The following is a 21,836-nucleotide window of genomic DNA, read 5'->3' on the forward strand; positions in this document are numbered from 1 at the left end:
TTTCTCTGATTGTTGTGGGGATTAGGGAAGAAAAACTGGAAGTTCTCAGTACAGTGACTGGCACTAGCAATTAATAAATGATAGTTAATACAATTGCTATTCGTATTGCTACCATTATTGTTATTTTTGACATCTGATCTCTGGGTAGTCTGAATATGTAGTTCTCAAACAGGTTTTCCATCTTTAATACTTATATTATCTCGTAATGTAGTTATTACTATCTCCATGTAACAGGTGAGGAATTTGAGGCCCAAGAGGGCAGTGGCCAATTCGATGTTGGCCACATGTCAGGCTAGGGAGCCTGGTTTTTGGTCCACATTTTTGGTGTGTAGTCTTTCACACAGCAGATGCTGGGAGATGGGACCTCCAGACAACCCGGGCAAGCTGGAGCCTCCCTTTTGGGGCTTACCTGTGGAGGGAGAGCTTGGCTCAGGCGGAGAGAAGATTCCTTGAGTGTATCTTCCTGTCTTGGCTCTTATCAAGGGGTCATTGATTTCTTCAATGAGAGGGGTTATAATTCTAATGTGTGGGAGTTTCCCCCACACCATGAAGCAATTCTACAGCATCAGCTGTGTGTCCCACCATTCAACTCAACTCTGATGCCATTTACTTGGCCATAGTGTCAGATTCCACCGATTAAGGGCTCAGTTCCATAAGACTGCCCCCACTTCAGACGCACATTGCAAATCCAGGTTGTCACCTGTGCTTCTGACCAACTGGCTATATAGTGGAGGATCCCACGACCTCCTCCTTGGGTTTGATAATTTGTTAGAGCGGCTCACAGAACTCAGAGAGAGAAACATTGTGCTCACCAGATCACTAGTTTATTATAAAAGGCTATAACCTAGGAATGGCCAAATGTAAGAAATGCACAGGGAAAGTATGGGGAAGGAGCACAGAGATTCTATGCTCTTCAAGTGCACCACTCTCCCCCCAGATCACCAACCCAGAAGCCATTTTGGGTTCCTATGGAGGCTTCATTGCATTGGCATGCCCGATTAAATCATCGGCCATTGGCAATTGATTAAGCCTCCAGCTCCTCTCTCTTTGCTGGAGGTCCATGAGTGGGATTGAAAGTTCCAACCCTCTAATCACATAGTTGGTTCTCCTGGCAACCAGCCCCCCTCTTAGGTCGTGCTGTAAAAGTCACCTCATTACCATAACAAAATAGGCCTTCTTTGAGTTCATCACAGGAAATTCCAAGGGTTTTAGGAGCTCTGTGCCAGAAATAGGGATGAAGACCAAATATATCTTTCTTACTGTAAATCACAGTATCACAGGGTTTTTTTTTTTTCAGAAACTGACAGGGCCTTTCAGAGACCAGAGCTGCTCACCGTGGCGAAAACTGAGAGAAGTTTCTGGAAGGTATTCCATCTGTTAGTCTCTTTTCAGCCAGCAGATAATAAGTCCAGATACCCAGACTCACAAAAGCAGGAGCCTCCTGAATCACAGGGGATGCACACAGCCTCTGGGCCTGCGGGGGAGGGGCTGGCTCCCTGGGATGCCCCTGATGGAGGGTGCCTTTGGTCATGTCTATGTAAGACTGTCCAAACCTGTAAAGAATTCTTATAAGATTTTATTTGAGCCAAACTGATGTCAGTGCCAGGAAGCAAATCTCAAATGCTCCCGAGAATGGCAGTTTTGCAGTTCCTTTTATATATTTGGATTAATAGGGAACATAGGGAAGATTGCACGAAGGTGGGAGAAAGCAAGATATAGGATAGTTAACAAGATCGTGCGCTCCCTTGAGGGTGGTTATACCTTGGAGGAGTCTGAAAAAGAAAATTCTGGCATTTCAAAGGTGTATTAACCTAGATGCACAAGAACAATGGACAGGGATGGCTTAAAACCTTGTACTAAAGAAGTTATAGGCCTGGGGCATAAATTTATGATTTATCACCCTATGAGGTTACCTCTGTAGAACCCCCTTTTCCTCTAGTCAGTGTTCTGACCCAGCCAGGGAAGGGCCCCCAGGGCCTCCCACAGCACCTGCTTTATCTACCCACTTCTCTCCAGCTCACTGGAGGACTTTGGACAAGTCCGAGGTAGCTGCTAGGGCGGCAGTGCCGAGCTTTAGATGTCAATCTCAGCTTTGCCACTTGTGAGTTGGGTGCCCTGGTGTGAGCGGTCTCCCTCTCAGTAAAACGGACAACAGTCCCTGGGGTCTGTCTGTGCTTAGGAAAAGGGCCGGCTCCCACCCAGCCTGGCAGCTCAGTGGTGGCGTGCCCTCCGCGGGGCTATGTACATGGATGCCTCAACTCCCACCATCACTTCTCACCCTCCTGCCTTTGTCCTTAGGAGTAGCTGTGAGTAGTTCTGGATTGTCTGCTCCTTTGCCCCTCATTCCTAATTCTGACTTGGCTCCTGCCTCACCTTACACATTTAGGTGTGCTCTTGCCCCTAGATTCCCCCATCCTCTCCTCTCTTCATCCCTGAGCTCTTGCTCTGTGAGATCCCACCAGGGCTGTCATGTTGCTGCGGTGATATGATTCATATTCATGTTTTCAGGGTCGAGTGGTGCTGTTAACTTCTGCTTGTCTCATTGTCCCTCTAGTCTTTTCTAGATGTCCTATTTGCCCCTGACCTTCTCCTTCACATGAGAGCTTTCTCTTATTCCTTAAGTTACTAGAGCCCAGAGAAAGAGACTAGGCTCTGATGAGGAATTTATGGCTAGGTCCTGATCAGTGGGAAGGGTGCCAGTATCCATTAGCAATGCCTGTCAAGGGAGCAGGATAGGAGAAGGTGGCATGAGGTTGTCTACATGACGTGACGTCCTTGGTAGTGGACACCTGCTTCGGAAAACTATATGGAAATGGAGGGGCCAAGAAGATGGTGAAAGTTCTGTGCAGCTGGCAGGCGACGCTTCCTCTGGGTGGGAAGAAAGGAGCATGCCTGCGGGAGAGTGCGTGACCCTTAAATCCCAACTTATTTAATTTGTACTCAGGTGGAGGTTTTCAGGCCAGGCAGCCAGAGTATTTGATTCCTCTTATTTCCTGGGTCTCATATTCTGCGCCGGCTATCAAGACATTCTGGATAAGGTTGCCAGATAAAATGCAGGGCACCCAGTTAAATTCAAATTTCAGATAAACAATGAGTCATGTTTTTAGTCTAAGTATGTCCTGTGCAGTATTTGCTAAATCTGACAAGCTTACCTCTGCAGCCTCATTTATCCAACAGCCAGGGAGGTCACTCCCACGGAAACTATGAAGAACTGCTTCTTGAGGTTTCAGATTGTTCCCATGATTCTATTCGCAGTGGCTGTCGCCCCAGCTGTCGCCCCGGCCCTGTTTCTCCTTGCTGTGAGACTCTTAGATGCTGCTGCCTTGGGCCTCTGTCTCCTCATCCAGGAGCCAGAGGGGTCAACTTCGTTGATTTATGAGGTCCGGTTCTGACTTACGAGATGCTTACTGAGCCTCTCCCATGTCCCAGAACTTTACTCATTGAGCTGAGACAGTCCCGTGAGAAAGTTATGATGCTTTCTGCTTTGTGGGTGAAGCAGCCAGGCTCAGAGAGGTGCCCTGTGATGTCACTCCAGCCGCACAGAGTAGGTGACAGGAGTGGTGGGCTTTCAGGCTCTCCACTCACCCTCTCCTTCCCCGGGGTGCTGCCCAGGAGACCTCTGCTGCTCTTCCTGTTTTATTCCCTTCAGACCTTCTCCTGTCCCATGATGATCTCACACCTGAATGAACTGAGCCATTTATTCAGCATTATTTATTCATTCACTCACTGAGTATTTATTGAACTCCAACTGTATACCAGGCACAGTGCTGGGTGGTAGGGATAGAATGGGGAACAAGGCAAGAAGGGAGAGACATAAATGATTACACAGACCATTATTTGGTTGCAGAGTGGGACAGGGGCAGCTGAAACTGTCAGTGTATATAACCTGGAGGCTGGGCCTTGACTCAGGGTAGAGGATGGAAGTGGTCGGGGAACGGGAGCCAGCCCTCCTTCTCATGACCCTGTCTGCCTCCACCTTCCCATCCATCCTTCCCTTCCTTATAACGAGGCTCAGAGAGGTACAGTGACCTGCCCAAGGTCACACAGCACTTTGAGATATCAGACTTCTGCTACTCTCAGAACCACCTCTCCTATCCTTGTGCTGTCTAGAGAAGAGTCCCTGCTTTGCTGCTTTCTGGCTGTGTGACTGTGACTTTCCTTAAGTCTCATCTCCTGCTGGGCCTCAGTTGCCCCATCTGTAAAATGAGGACCGTGATGCTCACTGAGTTAACTGGCACATGTAGGAGAAAGCGGTTTCGTATATTGGAGTTTGATGCAAATATTTTTTATTAATCTGTCTTATTTATAATGGCCATGATAAAGTGCTTTCAAGGATGAATTACACCTTAAACAGTCCAGACTTTCAGTGAAGTCTCTTACCCTAAAAGATAAAAACTAGAAAAGCTGCAGTTTTGGAAGGTCCCTGGGGGCTGGGAGGGTGGGGGAGTGGGCTGCTTCTAGGCACGATTTCTACACATCTGTGACCTTGTCTGGGCCAGCTGATCCCTGTGTGGCCAGGCCTGAAAGTGTCATGGCTGAGGACTGGGCCTGCCTGCCGGGTATTCTGAGGTAAAGGGTTATTCCCAACTTTTTTTTTATTTTTAATCAATTTTATTTCATAGTCATAAACATGTTGAGTGCTGGTGATAAAAATAAGACAGTGTCAGTTTTTTAGAATCTTACAATCTAATGGGTGAGACTAATATATAAACATATAAATTACATTAAAATTTGGTGTGAGTTTTTTCCCATTTTATTGAGAAATAATTGATATACATCACTGTAAGTTTAAGGGTATAGCATGATGGTTTGATTTATATATATTGTGAAGTGATTACTACATAGTTTTAGTTAACACCCATGATCTCGTATAACTACAGTGGCCCCCCGCTTTTTAAGGTCATGGGTTGTAGACATTTGTTTTCTGTTTGGCCTTTCCAGTCCATTTGAGAAATTCACGTTTCAAACTCCTTTCCAGCCCTACTTGGTCGGGGAAAGGCCCAGGTGAGAATTATTTGATGTCAGGGGAAGTTTGGGGAAAACCTCTAAGCATCTAAAAAGTGAGAATTGAAAGTGTTCATTCTGTCATCAGAGAATTGCAGACTTTTCCTATGGCTCAGGCCCTGGCAGGCTCCGGGGGCCTAGAAATGATGCTTGCTCTATCCAGCCTGGGAACTCCTAGGCCAGCAGGGAGACAAATCGGGCATGCATAGGGGTCTCTTAAAGACGTTCTAGGCACACAAAGTCCAAAAACCTTTCCCAGAGGCTTTGAAAAGGTGTATGCCAGGTGGGCACAAGACCAGAAGATTATTACTGGTAGAGGCAACTGCTCATGAGCAGGTAGGGCAGAGTGAAAGTGTGGAGTGGGTGCTCCCTGGGCCATAAGGGGTGTGGCCCGGCTGGGTGTTCTGGGGAATAAAGAAGAGATGGATGGGTGATCTAGCCTAATGACCCCAAAATCCCTGCTGAGTGGTGGGTCTTGATTCATTTTGGGGAACCAGCCTGGAACGAGAAGTCTTTTTAATACTTCCAGGTGCCCCTTAAATGAAGTTACTGTTTAGTTGTTTTGACAACTGGCTTCTTAGGAAGAAAAGCAGACAAGCCCAGCCCTCACCCAAACACACTCGTAGGAGAATCGCAGGCATCGCAAGAGGTCCCATGAGGAAACCCACTTTAATGAGATGTCTAACCTAGTTTTGTTGACTCACTTGGTTTTGGGAGCGTATGAAGGGGGGTGGCAGTGCCAGTGAACTGGCTACTTACTTGTTTGACACAAAACACCTGGTGCAGAAGCTGTTTATTTGGTGTTTTCCCTGCAGGACAGATCATCCCCGGGTGTAGTAAGTGTCTATTAACTGTATGAAATGAAAGATGGCTGATCTTTCGGGGTCATACTGTTTCTCCTGAGAGCAAATTCAGCTGAGTATTGAGGCACTTCCTCGTACTTTCCCTTGTGTAATGTGAGATGCCCCATTTTACAGATGATGCAACTGAGGCCCCAAGGGGAAGTGACATTCCTGAGGTCACTACTTCCTACAGCTGGCAAATGGTAGAGTTAGGTTCCAGTAAAAATCTTTTTTGGTGACAGCTTCGGCAAAAGTGGAACTAGGTCAAGCAATTTTGGGGAAATAGTCTCAGGGGGTTGGGGGCTGCCTGTTGGGGAATTCAGTGAACAAAGCTTGAGAGGCCAGTAGGGTCCCTCCTCTCCAATGACAGTATTGGGCAAGAATTATGTAGAACTCGGCCATCTAGGGGTCAGCAGGAACTGACTGACCAAATAAATAGATGAGTCAATTAAAAAGGACGGATTTCTCAACTATTTATAGTTGCGGCCTAAATCTCCTGCATCCTTGCCCTCAAAGAGTAAAAGGAGACTTTTTCAAGACCGCCCAGGTTATCTACAGGATGCGTAAGCTGATTAAGCCCCAGGCTGCAGTGCATGGGACACTTTGCAGGAGGGTCAGGGTGAAAGAAAGCTCAGAGGAGGTCGCTGTGTTGGTGGCAGAAGGGGGCAGTTACAGTTCCCAAAATGACATGGGCTTGAAGACTGAACTTCTGGATTCCACCCCTTCCCTTCATCGATTCATTGAGATTAGCCACACTCCTGGACCTGAGCTACTTAATTGCTCTGGGCAGGCTGAATTTCAATGTTCAAAGCTCTTCCTGGCCTGAGGGGCCAGTGTTTAGTCATCCCTGCAGGTATACATAATTAAATGGGAGATCTTTGTGAAGTACTTAGCAGAAATCCTCAGCTAGTTGAATGTTTTGGTAGTTGCAGTTCTGTGGCTGAGGCTGGCTGTGGCCTAGTCCAAGAAGATACCCATGATCTGGGCCCATCCAAGAGACCTAGATTCTAATCTAGCTGGTTATTTGCAAAACGACACCCCTACCTCTTTCCAGCTTCAGTTTCCTTCTGTGTCAGGTGAAGAGGGGGACTTTTTGGTGTCCAAGTTTACAACCAGGAGATGCCTCAGAGCCCGGTGGCTGAGGATACAAGACTCTGAGCCCTGCCTCTTCCGGCTGTGCAACCTTGGTCAAGTCGCTCAATATCTCTGAATCTCATACGGGGTAAGATCCCTCATCTCGTAGGGTGGTTGGTAAGGACTGGGTGAACCATGACACTCAAGTGCCAGATGCTGAGCTTGGCACACGTGCACTTAGCCCAGGGAGCTGGCATTCCTCCCTGGAGCTGGCCGTGCAGTTGGAGGATTTTCCATACATTTAAAGCATTTCGAGTGTGCTTTTTGTCCTTTCAGACTCAGAAAATGCTATGAAGTCTCTTTACCTTTGGGCTAATTATAGGAGAAAAGTGTGTGGCCATAATCAATAATTTACAGAAATAGGAAAACATATTTAGCAGAATTTAAAAAGTTACCATTAGCTAGAATTACATACCAAGTGCACAGCACAGTGCCAGGCACATAATGTTAGCTGCAGTTATTTCTAGGATATAAGAACTGTTGGAATTAGAACAAAGGGTTGCTATGACAATGGTAGACCAGGGTCCTCCTCATTGGCTGCCTCCTGGGTGGAAGCCCGCCCCCTGCCCTAGAGCGCCGTGTGATTGATCTGTGACCACAGAGAAAGATTTGAGGATTGTAGCCGAGGAATGAGCAACTCATTCAGGCAGGGGAATTGTCAGAGAGGGCTTCCTGAAGGAGGTGGCATTTGAAGGTGGAGAAGAGCAGGGATGTGCATTTCAGGGCCTGGAGCAGCCTGTAAAAATGCCCCAAGATGCAAAAGCCCAGGGCCTCCCAGGCAATGGTGTATAGAGATGATGAGTTCTATGGTAAGGAACCCTCTCTGGCTCTAGTTCTGCTAAGGGACATTTCTAATCAGCAGCATTTTCTGGAGAATGCAGTCTCAGGGCACCTGGGCCATGTTGGAAGGGCATACATAGTCTGAGGTCCAGAGCCAAGGTGCTGGGTGGTTATCTTCTGTACCTTTGCAGACTTCTGATGTGCCCCATTTACCAGTGCCCTGGGTAAGTCACGTTTGCTCGTTCACCTGTGTCTGGCTCCTCATGGAGCCTCTGTCCCCTTAGAGAACCATACTAGGCTACCTTCTATGATTCAAGTTTTTGAGGTCGCCAACTGCAATTACCTAGGAAAGTGTTCAGGGAGTCTGTCTGGGTGGGAGAGGAGCAGCGGACAAATGTGGGAGCCTTTAGGTGCTTCTGAATTCTGACCTCAGTGGTCCTGCTGGGTGCCTTTGGGAGAGGAAGGTGGTACTGCTGGTGCCCCCCAGGATGGGAACAGGTCTTCAGAAGCATCCAGCTTGGAGTAGTCCATGGCTACCCCCACGCTGGGAACTGCTCACCCAGGTTACCCACCCCAGACCACCAGTGGGACTCTCTGTCTTCCCAAATCCTTGCTTGATGGAGCCTCTCAGCCCCTGAGCTGACCGAAGGTAGTAGGACGCCAGGTAAACAGGCAAGGTGTTCCCTTGGGGTCAAGGACCTCTGTGGGATCTGGGGCTCCGGATTCCCTGGGCTTGGGTAAGAGCTCCCAAAATGAGTTGAGCTGGTCCTAAGCATCCAAACAGTAGGAGTGGGTGGAAAATGAAACCCAGAGTTGAAACGTTAAGACTGAAGCTATTGTACTTAGGCCTTAGTTTCTCCACCTGTAAAATGAGCACGTTAGACCAGATGATGGTGTTGAATTTCATGAACTAGTACATGTTCAAAAAACAAGTTGGGGTTGAGGAATGGGCTGGTAAACTTTCTATTGTATCACTTAACATCAACTTTTCAAAAGACACCATCTGCTCTTACTATGATGTTGTGAAAGAAATGACATTTTTTCATACCCCCAGAAAGTAAGAAGGCTGAATGTTAGCAGGTAGGGATAATCAGGTTTAAGAAAGGTGCCCTGGCAGCACGCCCCCCCGGACCCTGTGCCCTTCACTTTCTCGTTGCACTTGGGGCTGGTAAAGGCTCACCCAGGTTGACTCAGACCTGGCGCTGGACAGCTATGGAATGGAAGCTCTGCAAGACTCTGAGAGCCAACCACAATACTCGCTGCTGTCTTGCCTTCCTCCTAGTAGACACTTCTCCGAGATTTGCTCCAATGTGAATACATGTTCGCACTCCTGCATGTTCGCACTTCTTGTTGTCTACCTGTCTGTGTGCCTGACTCCCTGCTGAATGGTTTACTGCATCAGTTCATGTGATCACCTCTCTGACTGGGAGGTTGACGCTACTATTACCTTCGTTTTTCAGCTGAGGAAACTGAGGCACAGTGAGCCGCCCAGGGTCACACAGCAGAGCCAAGATTTGATCCCTAGCCGCCTGACTCTAGAGCTTGTTGGCAAGCCCCTTCTCCTTTTAGGCCTCGGTCTCCTTATCTGTGAACTCTGGGCATGAGGTCCTGGGCTGCTCTGTCATTCAGTGATGGCCTGGTGAGGGGTCTCGGGTACCCAGGGACATCTGGGGTTTTGAGGATGCCAAGAGTAGTGGAGGGTTCACAGTATCTGATTTCTGCAGCTGTGGTCATCCTGGGGAGCACCAGCAGTGCCACCTTCCTCTCCCAAAGATTTTCTTCACAGCTGCCCAGAGTCTCCATCTGTGACCAGCAGGAAGAAAGCAGCTGGTCTGCAGTTGTCCCCATGGGTTGTCAAGGCCACTGTGTAGTCCCCTTTCCCGGCAGTGTTCACAGCAAAGTGTTTGTCTGCTTTCAAACCTGGGCCCCATCCGTGCCACCTCTGTATCTTGGCATGTACCATAGCCCTGAGGGCCAGAATGGCACCAACATCTTGCATGGGGTCTGCAGGCCCTGGTCTGGCTGCCTGTCCTTCCTCACACCAGCTGCCTGAGATGCTCTTCCAGCTGTACCCCAAGGCTGGATAGGGGAGGGGCAGGAGGTACCAGCCCACAGTACCCCATCATCCCTCAGTCAGCAATATACTGGGGGGAACCCCGAATCCTACCTACTGTGGAAGAGGAGAGGAAGTTGGAATAGAAGGGAAGAGGCAGAGGTGCTAGGGTGATGGCTTTCATCCCAAATATGGCTGACTTGCATTCGAATCCTGGTCTTGGCTATGTGAGATGCCCAGTAGGTCTGGCATTGCCCAGCAGGGCCTTGGTTGTGAGTCCAGGCTGTCTCTGGTCTCAGGGAGCGTGTGAGTGATTTTGGCCATCATCTTGATATCTGACACTTTGTCCAGGTGCCATTCTAAGTGGTCTATGCATATTAGCTCATTTAGTCTCAACAACCCTCAGAAGTAGGTACTATTACTATCCTCATTCTATATTTGATGAAACTGGGGCACAGAGAGGTTTGTCTTCTGCTGGGGAGATTGCCTTAGCAGAAAGAGAGAGAGAGAGAGAGAGTCTGTGTTGGTGTGTGTCTGTGTGTGTGCCTCCAAATTGTTGGGGTCTCTCAGTCAGCTGATCTAAAGCACAGCCCAAAGAGAGTCAAGCCTTGCCTTGGTCAAGCAGTGGTCACTGGCAGAGCTGGGGACTCACCAGGGCCTCCTGGAACCTTTCTTGCTGTTCTTGTGTTTGGGGAGTTGGCATTTTAGGGACAGGTGTTTCTCTTTTGGGGTAGTCCCCACCTGCTACCCCTACTTTAGGGAACAAGTGACCCCCCTCCTGCTGGGGTGACAGCCAGGAAGGTCACAAGTTCCAGGCTATATGCTCTATGCCTTGTCCCTGTCTTTGGAGACTCTGCCTGAGGCCTGTTGCGCTGGACTCTGCCTCACCAGGCTTTGGAGCCAGGTCCAGGCTTGCTTTGTGCACCTGCCTGGGTAAGGATATCTCTGCTGCTTGTGCCCCCAGGATCCCACATTCTCCATTCAGCTGCCTGCCCCAGAGCCCCAGGTAGCCCACCTGCCCTCCCTCATCGGTTATTTCTCAAACTCCTTTTTACTTGATCAAGCAGATAAAAGGAGTGTTGCCTTTGTCCTGGGTTCAAATTCTGGCTCTGTCACTCTCCCACTGGGTAACTTTGAGCTAGGTCCTATCCCCTCTGAGCCTCAGTTTTCTCATCTGTAAACTGGAGACAACAGTGCCCACCCCCAGGGAGACTGTAAGGAGCATCGACAGGAGGGAGCAGGAGAACCAATGGCAAACTTTCGAGTCTGCACAAAGGATTATTGGGGCAGGCCCTGGACCTACTGGGGCTGGTGGAAGTGAGACCCATCTGCGCGCAGCCCCCCGCTGCTCTGAGCCTGGCGGGGAGACTGTCCACATGGGCACACACATGCACGCTCATGTGCATTGTTATCAGCTAACAGTAGTCTTTTTATTGATTCATTTTGTTTTATGTTTTACCAAGCGTCTCCAATTCATTGGCACCACTGTTGCCAACCTCGCCTGATTCTAGGATTCACTTGAGAGGCTGGTTTAACAGCCTCGAAGGCTCAGAGTCCATAGATCCGGGGCAGGGTAAGGCGCCTGCATTATCAACCAGAGTTCCAGATGATGCTGAGGATCTTGGTCATCCACCAGCTCTGCCCAAGAGCCCAGTAACTTCAGCAAGGGATGGTTTTCCAGATTATGGGGCCCGTTTTACAGATAAAGAAACTGAGGTTTTCCAAGGAGAACTTCACACTTTGTCCAGAGTCACACAGTTCTGAGCAAGAGCCTAGCATGTGGTGAATAGTGGAATGATGCAGGCCAGAGAAGGGTAGAGAATGGGGTGGGAAGAAAGGGCTTCCTGGAGGAGGCCAAACTTGGGCCAGGTCTTCAAGGTGGGTGGGATCCACCTAAACATAAAAGAACCCACAAACAAAGCATAGGGCTGAATGGGGTAATGCTGGAGAGAACAAGGAGGCTCTAGGACTCATGCAGGAAAACAGGAAAAATAAAGTGGCAGAGACTAAGGACAGGGCCAGAAAAGTGTAATGAGCTTTGGATTCCAGGGAAAATTTAGAGATTCTCCGAGCAGTTGGGAGCCACCGCTAGTTCTTGAGCTGAGGGTGACATGGTGGGGAGTGGGGATTGCTGGAAACAAGCTTGGCAGAGTTCAGGGCACACCTCTGCAGAGTTTCCAGTGGTTGGGGAGGCCTTCTATTGTGATGCTGCATGCGTGACAAACCGTAAGGACGCAGCGCCGTACCCCCAACACGGCACTCTTAGCAGCCATTATCGAAGCATAAGGAGAATTGCAATGAACGGTTAAGGGAGATGGAGGCTGGGGATTTCCCTGGGAGATGGTCTGCACATGTAGGACATATCTGTCCTCCCGCGAGCCCACTCCGACTCCTGTGCGTATTTTAATGCTGAGTTTTTCTTCTAGCCAAGCAGTATCTGCTGTTAGGCATCATCTTGTAGTCCCGGAAGTCGCCACTGCCGCTGCACCGGCATCTACCGACCTGATGGAATTAATTAGATATGAATTCGATCTACCCAGGTTTGGAATAAGAGCTTTACTTTCAGCCTGCGGAGCCCACTGTATTCCACTGGTTTGGGGGCATCAGGAGTGTCCCCACCTTGGACCACCTTCTTGCAGCCTCAGTTTCCCTTCAGCGAGATGAGCTCCCTGCAGCTCTGGTGGTCCATCTGTGAAAGAGGCTGTTGTGTCTTGTCATTGCTCTGCTGTGGGTCTCGGGCCTCAGTGTCCTCATCTAGAAAGTGGGCTTGCATTTGCATATACCAAAACCTCTAAGGACCCGGTTTTAGTTTTTGGGTTTTGTGCAGGATCCAGCAGCCTCTTCTAGCACCAGGCAAACCTCCAGGGGACTGGGGAGAATTTACTTCTGTCATTTTCGGAAGGTGCTCAGGGAACGTGTTGTTTCATGAGAATTGGTTTCCTAAAGCTCGGGGGCTCATCTCTCAAAAAAAGTCAGAGCTTTGTAGAGTTTTGACCACGTCGGGGGGGAACTGTGCTTAAATGCTGGGAACACATCCCCTCTCTCTAGAAGAGAGAATTTAGGGCACATTCTTCCTCTGTCGACAGCCCTGCCTGTGTCCTAAATGTCTGTCATTGCTCTAGCACCCTAATTGAGGCGCCCTCATAGCTTCCAAGGTAGAAGATATTTATTCTTACACTGAGTGTCGCCAGAGTCCTGAGCCCGAAATGTTCACAGTGTCAGGCCCTATTAGAAAGCAGGCCCTGGGTGACAGAGGAGCAAGAGGACAATTACAGCATGGGCTGATGAGCGTGGTGTGGCCCCTGGAGCCCAAGCATGGCACTAGGGAGTCCTTGGGGCCTTGGTCCTGGGATATTGCCTATTGGTTACTTGGGGAACAGTGTGCCAGATTAAGGGAACGGCATGAGCCGAGGTGTGGTTTAGTAGCTTCTGGGGATCTCGGGTGGGCTCTAGATGGTGGGAGACACCTGAAGCTTGCCTTCCAGGTAAGTGGAACAAGAGTCTAGACAATAAGCCCCTTGGCTCTGAAACACGGGCACAGGCGGCAGACATTGCTTATCTATCTTCTGTCTTGCTAAATCCTAGGCTATTTCATTCTGGAGGCACCAAACTCTCCTTGAGCTAAATTTCTAAGTGAGGGTGAGGTAAGGGTGGAGCTAGGAAGGAAGACGAAGGACCTTGCTAGTTGTCGAGAAACCTGTTTGAAAGGGGAACAATGAGAACAAGGAGCTTGTTTACAAACATGTACCAAGCTAGGAGTTTTCACACACTGTGGATGGGATTTTATGCCCACCTTACAGAGAGTCACACTGAGTCTGAGAGAGGCGACTTGCCCAAGGCCCCAGAGCAAAGAGTGCCCTGGCTGGTTTCCAGGGAGCTGTGACTTCTTGGAGTGCTCCGGTGACAGAGTTGGGAGTGGCTGGGCTCTGAGCAGGCACTGGGCCATAGGCATGCCATTAGCTGGCCTTGTCACCCAAGGCCTGTCTCTCTCCAGTTTCTATAGAGTGAGGGCGGGGCTGCTCTGTTTGCTTTTCACAGCCAGTGAGAAGGAGGGTGGCTTTAAGGTTCTTACTGCTTAAAAGGGGAAGTTTGAGGAAATGGAAACCAACCCTTTCTTTTTTCTCATGTCTCTTTTTTTGTGTGGCCTCCAGAAATAATCCTGGGCTCTGCAGAGCCTGCCTCAGGATTGTGGTTGACCCCACCCCTCCCACCCCCACTTCCGGCAAAACCAGGCTGAGGGCCGGGGTGGTGGGGAAGCTGACAGGGAGAAGAGTGACAGGCTTGTGGCTGGTGAGTCAGTGCCTAGAGGCCGTTGCCTGCTGACTCACTGCCCTGTGCCTGCAAACAGGCCCCTGAGTGCCCAGTAGACATCATGGCGGCCCTCCTCCTGCTCCCTAATCCTCCCCTTTAGCTAAGCTTTGGATATAGCGGTCTATGCTGGAAATCTACTAAGTGGCATTTGGGTTCTGAGCCCCTTCATACAGGATCTGAGAGGTGACTTCCTCCGGAGTCTAGGGCCAGCCAGGCTGCTGGGCCCAGCCTGAGGGCATCATGAGACCTGCTCCTTGAAGCAGCTCTCATTCCCCCTGGACCCAAAAGCATGCTCCTGTCCTCTTTCTGAACTTGTAGAATAATTTCTGTTAACTCTGACAAAACGAGCCACTCCTCGCTGCCTCTGTACATTGGCACCTTGAGGGCATGAAGGTGACCCCACGCACCCTACAGTGGGCCTGGGCCAGCAGTGCAGTGCGTGCTCAGTCGACATAGGACAGTTGGGGCTTTTGTCTCGACCAACTCCAGGTGAACAAGGGCCGCCCAGTATGGGGAAGTAACTTGTCTGAGACTGAATAGCATCAAAGGCTGACCCTGTTCTTTCTGAACCCACGGGCCTCACCCATGGAGGGGTGAGGGATCTAGACTTGGTGTACAAGAACATTTTCTTCTCTGTGTCACCGGTGTGGTGGCTCTTGGCCAAGAGAAAGGATTTTCGGCCACACATCTTTGGCTGGTCTTTGCAGCTGCCTTCAGCCCATCCTACAGAGACCCAGCTCATGAGGAGGAGGCTGGGTGGCTCCAGCATGTCAGGGATAAGGACTCAGGCAATATAGGCCCCCACTAGAAAGTCCTCACTAGCAAGTGCTTACATGGGAGAGCCCCCCATGGGCCTGCAAAGCCCCTCCCAGAGTGGGAGGGGATGCCTGGCTAGGTCATTGGTGATAAGCAGGGGCTTTAAGCCGACAGGCTGAGCCTTCAGTGGGGCAGCAAAAGCCAGATTCTATCCCTGGCCTCCATGCCCTGTTTCCTTTCCAGGTCACCCTGGTCATCCTCCCTTGCCCTCCGTCCCACACTGGCCTTCCTTCTTCCTTTACCATGCCCAGTGTGGCCCTCTTTGCACACGCTGTTCCCTACTCTGAGAAGGCCATTCCCCCAGATGTTTGCCATGCAGATCTCAGCTTCAAAGTGGTTAAAAGCACAGACTCTGGAGTGGACCCTGGAGCAATTGTCTAGGTTTGAATGAATCCCAGCTGTGTGACTTTTGGGCAAGTGGCTTCACCTCTCTGGGCTTCATTCCTTCATTCAGGCTGCTGAGAGGAATAGATGAGTTGGTGCCCGAAAGAGCTTAGTGTGGGGCCTGCCCAGAGCCAGTGAGTGTCTGCCATTATGAAACATCACCTTCTCAGAGGAGGTCTCTGACTCCCCATGCCCTCATCACCTGTACCTCATCCTGCTTGGTTCTCCGTGCTGGCCCCAGTCATAACTATTAATTCATTAATGTGTTTAGTGTCTGTCTCCTCTTCTAGAATGTCAGTTCCTCAGGGCTCACATCCATGCCCTCAGTTTCTGGAGCTATGCCTAGCACCTCGTAGTATAGGTTGTCAGTAAATGTTTATCCAGCAATCAGTGCTTGCCAAAGCTATCCTTGCTCTGTTTTATCCCTGGGCATCTGAGATGCGAAGGGGAAGTACTTGGCCTGCGTGACCCAGTGGAATCGAACTAGACCCAGCTTTTTGTCTCTTAGTCCTGTCTCCTGACTCCACGACCTGCTCAGCTCGTGCCTGGGGCCCCTCTGTTTTGGGCATGGCCTGTACCTAGCTTGCCTTCACCTGGAAGCGCCCAACCAACCTGACCCCGCCCCCCTCCACCCATCCCCAGGCCCAGCTCTACTACAGGGGAGCCTCCTCCAGCTTTTTTCCCTCTCCTGGCCCCCTGCAGTTTGCTCGTCCTCTTTTTTGATCCATCGCTGCTGGCCACGTGTGGTCTCTGGGCTTTGGGTCAGGGCCTGCCACTTCCAAAAGGATAAGAAAAATATTTGGACCCAGTCCGCAGATCTTTTACCTGCAAGTGTTTTTGTGAGGGGGAGAAAACAAGGTGGCTGTACGTTGGGCCCTCATCCTGCCTACCCCTCAACCGATGTTGTCCCAGACGCCAGTTCTTTGCAAAACCTGTCCACCTTCACCCACTTTTTCCTTTGCGAACCGCAGACAAAGAAGAAGTATGACCTGCTCTAGTAGGTCCCTGTTTAGAGGTCACCTTGCCCCTCAGGTAGTATGGAGTCAGGATCTAGGTGCAAATCCTGGTCCACCACCTTGTGGCTGTGTGGCCTGGGCCAGATCCTCCCCTTCTCTGAGCTTCATCTTCCTGATCTGTGAAATGGGAGGCTCTATGAGGCTTGGGGAGAAGTAAATACTTCTGTAGGTTGAAGGTTGAACCTGAGCCAGGCAGGTGCTCTGAGTGGAGGCGAATCTCTGAAGGCAGTCTTGAACTTTTGTTGGGTGGGGGGGTTGCAATTAGATCAGGAGAAGGGAGGACCTTGCCCACAAACACTGAGCCCCAGGTAGATAATAAGCCCTGTTCCCCCGGGATGTCATGCTGAAAACAATTCCCTTAACAAAATTCACTTTCACTAGGACCAGAATACTGTTGCTCATTGTTTCGGCTTTGTTCCGGGCCAAACAATGCCAGGCTTCCTGGATGACCTCACTGGGGTGAGCCGTTGGGCCTTTGAGGCTGGGCTGGTCAGCATGTCCAGGCGAGCCCATCCTGCCCTTTTCTGTGGCCACCTTGGGTGAACTGGGTCAATGATACGACAAAAGAGGGCAAACTGTGTTTGTGTTTGGCACACACAGTGTTTTAGAAATAGGAAAATGTGTATGCCCCATACATCTCAGATTTCAGCCTCTCTTGAGAAATTGGAGGACATGGCCCCAGCAGGCCCTAATCGCAGTAGCTAGAGCTAAGGAGAGCTGCTGGTGGCTGGAACCTGGGCTCCCTTTGGCCGCAGTCCCTACTTTTCCCTGTTGTCTCACTACTGTACTCCTGTCCTTTGCCTGCCAGACCCCTGGAGGCTTTTGCGCTTTGAGGCCTTTGAGCTTGTCACGTGTGACTTAGCCTGAGTTAGGAATAGATAAACAAGATAGGATACAGGCCACATGACTCAATCAAATGATTAAATCTTTTAAAGGTGTACCTTTTTAGGAAAAAAGGAAAAAGACCTTTTTTTGATTAATTTCTACTTTCTTTTCAATAACAGCTATCCTAGGTAGAGGGTGAAATAGTGTTCTTAACACAACTCACCTTTTTTTGGCGGGGGGGAGGGGAGGATGTTGCTTAATTGTTAACCGCTTCCTCGGCTGAATGGATGGTACGGAAGGACTGTGCCCATGGCAGACATTACTAATTGACCCCAGACCTCCTCCTCACTGAGCCTGTCCCTTGCCTGGAATATGTGGCAACAGTGCTCACAGGAGCCCCTTCAAATAGAGAAGTCTGGGAGACTCTTCCTGTTTGCTAGAGGAAGCCTTTGGATGGACCACAGCGCCATCTATCCTGCCCTAATCCATGTGCCTTCATCTGTCCGCCCAGCTCATCCCTGTGGCCCTGGGTGCTGACTGCTCCCCAGGTCCCCAGGCCCTGCCCCGTCTGTCATATGGCCCCTCACTTCCCTGTTTGCCTTCGCCTACTTCCCTAATTTGTCAGCCCAGACCAGTGGCTCGAAGTTGTCTTAAAGGCGCCAGACCTTATTTCACTTCGTGACATTGCTAAAGTAAGTGATCCCAAACAGCCAAGTGGTTGAGAACATGGAATTTAGAGGCCAAAACAGATCTGGGAGCCATTCAATGCTCCAGCGGCCTTTTACTTGCTGTGTGACCCTGGGCAAGTGACTTCACCTCTCTGTGCCTCATTGGCAAAATGGAGATGGTAACAACTCAATGGAAGGGCTAAGAAAATGCTTGCAAAACCTTAGCACGGTGCTGAATAAATGTGTGTGCAGTCAGTGCCCAATAAATGTAGCTTTCTTCTTTCTTTTTTCTTTTTTTTTTAAATACTCAGCATATAATGTCTGCCACATAATATAATAAAATCCCAATGTGGTCAGCTATTTTCTTCAATAATAGCTAATATTTATTAATCACTTAGTATGTACCAGGCTCAGTGCTGAACATTTTATAGGTATCATCCTATTTAATCCCTGTGAGGTGAATTTTATTGTTTACTCCCATTTTTTTTTTAACCAGGGAGGAAACTGAGGCACAGAGAGGGTTTTTACTTGCTTTGGGTCACACAGCATAGTCAAGTAGGCTCAGAACACTGGCTCTGGAGTGGATGGGGGACAGAAAAGGGCAGACGAGGGACGCTGTCCCAGTCCTGGGACGCTGGGAACCATGTGCCTAATTTCCAGTGGTTTGCTGAGAAACGATAACTATCAGGTCTGTCTTAGAGGCCTGCTGTGTGGTAGGCCCTTTTGGAGTCGGGGGAGTATTCTAAAGAGGAAACAGAAGGAGTATCTGACCTCTTATTAAAAACATGGTAGAAACTCTTGAGTGGTTAAGTCAGTTACGATGAGAGATTTAAGTCATTGTTCTCTATCAGAGAGCTGTGTGGGAAGCTTGAGAATGTTCAGGTTCTGCAGGGGAGGCTGAGGCAAAGAATCTCTCAGCAGCTGGGCAGCTTGCCATGGAAATAAAGGCAAGGGCCTGGTTTTCCTAAAGCCTTGGACTGAAGTGGCAGATGCTGGGGGAGGCAGCCGCAGTAGCATCTGCAGCTCAATTCAAGGCTTAGCTGGCTATCCCGTGGGCACCTGGGGCCAAAACAGGTGGGATGGCCCAGGAGGCAGGCAGGACGCCTGGTCTCCAGCCCTGCACTGCTCCTCCTACTGTACCTCTGAAGTCCTTTTCCCATATCCTCAGTGTCCCGATCTGCAAAAAAGTACAGAGGACTCCTCCTCTCTGAGCTTTGCTCCAGTGCCTTAGGCCTTGGGCAAACCGAGGCGGAAATTCTGACTGCAGTCTCCTTCCCTGCTTGAGCCTCAACTTCCTTGTCTGTAAAACTCAAAAGTCCCTCTACAAGAAAGGTCTTTGAAGAGCAAATAGAAAACTGTTTGCAGATACCTCAGCACAGAGCGAGTACTGGTAATTTTCAGTTGGGAGGAAGCAAAGGAACATCTCCTCAATCTGTGGCATCACTGGCACCAGGTCGAGTCTGTCCGTGTACGTGCCAGAGCTGACAAGGTGATCTGCATTGTACATCAACCTTTAGGCACAGCGGTTCTGGTCTCGGTCCCTGGAACAGAGACAAGGAGTGTTTCAGCTGGGCAAGGAGGGCGCCTTCCTCCTGGAGCCTCTGTATCGGAGCCGAGTCTAATCACCTGTAGCTGTAATAACCAAGAGGAAGCTCTTAAAATGGGGAATTATGTATCACTGTTGCTACAAAATAGCCCTGGGCCCGGAGCCAAGGAAAACAGCTCTCAGGAGAGGCCAGCAAGGGAGCAGGCTGCTGGGGCACCTGTGGAGGGAGCTTGTTCCTAAGCGCTGACTAAACCGCGAGGCAGGCTGTTGCGGGTGACGGGTGAGAATTAGTGGGCCTCATCAAGTGTTGTCTTGCGATCAGGCTGGGCTGGCAGAGGGACAGCAGAAGCAGAGCCAAGAATTTGGGGACGTTATAGTCGCCGTTACTACCAGCTTCATAGTCTTGGGAGTGTCACTTGGCCTCTTTGGGCCTTGCTGATTTCACCCTGAGTAGGACTAAGGCCTTGTATACCCCAAGGTCAGGTCGGACTTGATAATAATTATAGCAGTAATAACAACAGTAATATTAGCAGTTACTATTTAAGGAGTACTTGCCACATGCCAAATACTGTTCTAAGCACTTTCCATGCACCTCTTTCATTCAGCCCTCACAACATCCCTATGAGGTGGGCACAGTTATCCCCACTGTACGGATGAGGAAACTGAGGACCAGAGAGGTTGAGTAACTTGCTTGAGGTCACCCAGTCAAGAAGTGGCTGTCAGCTTCTAGGCCAGGGCTCATGCTTTGCTTCCTGCAGGGGCCAGGCTGCCACCAGAGGGCCTGGAGCAGCCATGCTAGGAGCCTGAGCCTGAGCCTGAGCCTGAGCCTGAGGAACGGACAAACTAAAGCAGTTCTATGGGGCCAGTGTCCCAAGGAGAAGGGGCCTGTGCTGGGGGCCCTAGTAGGCCATGGAGAGAAGCTGGCGTTTTCTTCTAGGAGTGATAGAGGACTGGGTAGGAGAGCATTATGATCTGAGTATATTTTATAAGTTGCCTCTAGCTGCTTTGTTGAAAATAGATGGGGGTATGTGTGGGCAGAGTAGCAGCAGGCAGGCCTGTGAGGAGGCTGCCTCTGATGCTAGTGCAAGGGCTGTTGGGGCCCGGAGCACGGTTGTTACCATGGCGATGGAGAGACGTAAGTGGATGCCAGGAATGTATGGGAGGCATAATCCACCGTCTTGCTGCTATAGGCTTCTACAGACGGGGCTGGTCAGATACTCCAGAGGGCCTTGGAATGAGCCCCTTGAGAAAGAGTCAGGGTGCCTGCATCTGGATGTGACCTCATGCAGGCATGAGTGAGCATTAGATTAGGCTATGGAGGACGGCTTGGCCTGAAGGAGCCAGAGGCAGCATTGTTGGCTATGTGTTCTTGAAGGGCAGGTGGGCTTCTGATTGCAGTAGCTGCAGGTGTGGGACAGATGATGGTGATGGAGGAATGCATCTCTGGATATACCCTGGGAATGAGGAGCTGGGAGACCTCCACCACACCAGGCACATGACAGGCCCCGGTTCTGCCCCATTCAGGCCCTGCCTCCATCCTGGCTTGGCCACAGGGGTCGGAAAGATGGAGTCTTGCATGCGGAGAGGGGGCTTCATCTTGTAGGAAACCAGAGCTTGGAACATAGGAGGTCTCAGGGAACACTTCCCCTGTGTTTCTAGAGGGTTCTCTGAGCACCAGTGTGGCAAGTGGGTCTGAGGGCCCAGAGGGCAGAGCCAGGACTCTCAGGGTAGTCATGGTGAAGCAGACCCCAGGTCCTAGTGGGGAGGAACTTTGGCCAGTCCCAGCTGCCTATGTGAGCAGAAGCTGGCCACCCCGCCTCCGTCTGGCTGACCTTGTGAAGTGCCTTCCAGCCCTGAGATCCAAGGAGAGCCCGAAAGGGCGGAACCAACCCTTCTGGGTGAGGAGGCTCAGGGGTCATTCCTTGAAAAACATCTTCACTAGGAGGGAATTGAGTCCCACATCCTCCAATTATGCTCCCATCCAGCCAGCCCACAATGGGCTGCTCAGATAACCATCGGGGGCTGCACAAATTAACGCTGGAACAATGCTGGCTGCTCGGGCTATTTTTACAGTAGCCATACGCCCGGCTGAACCCCCACGTCGCCCCGAGGGAGCAGGGCAAAGAAAGGCCATGCGGATGCCGCCACCAGTCTGTGCTCCAGGAGACAGAGGAAGGGCTCAGTGAGCCGCCCACCGGCTCCAGGAAGCCTTTTCTTGGTCTGCTCACCACCAGATAGGAAAACAATTGGGGTCCCCCACCCCAAGCCGGGGAGAGGAAAGAGGCGTGGGGGAAACAGGGGTTCTGTTGTGCTTTTGTGCCTCTGCTCTTCAGAGCACAGCCCCTGTGGGCCCAGCTGCTGGGGCCAGACCAACACGTCCCCTCTCCACACCCCAGGTCTTCAGGCAACCCCCACCTTGCTCTGCCTTATACCGCTTTCTGGGCCCGGTGGCATGGA

The 21,836-nt window shown here is 50.4% G+C and overlaps 1 protein-coding gene across 3 annotated transcripts in view; it reads left to right on the plus strand.

Annotated features, from left to right (window-relative positions):
• The window catches only part of SLC6A6 (solute carrier family 6 member 6), an 82,479-nt gene that overhangs the window by 16,760 nt on the left and 43,883 nt on the right, over positions 1-21,836 (plus strand). The window contains exon 3 of one of the 3 annotated variants that reach the window (XM_039837359.1): positions 1,298-1,365. The exons of the other annotated variants lie outside the window; for them this stretch is intronic. The gene's annotated coding sequence lies outside the window, so the exon portion shown is untranslated. The remainder of the gene's footprint in view (positions 1-1,297; positions 1,366-21,836) is intronic. 3 annotated transcript variants of the gene reach the window in all.

Source organism: Pteropus medius, unplaced genomic scaffold (genome assembly GCF_902729225.1).
Source record: "Pteropus medius unplaced genomic scaffold, Ma_sr-lr_union100, whole genome shotgun sequence".
NCBI classification, from domain to species: Eukaryota; Metazoa; Chordata; class Mammalia; order Chiroptera; family Pteropodidae; genus Pteropus; species Pteropus medius.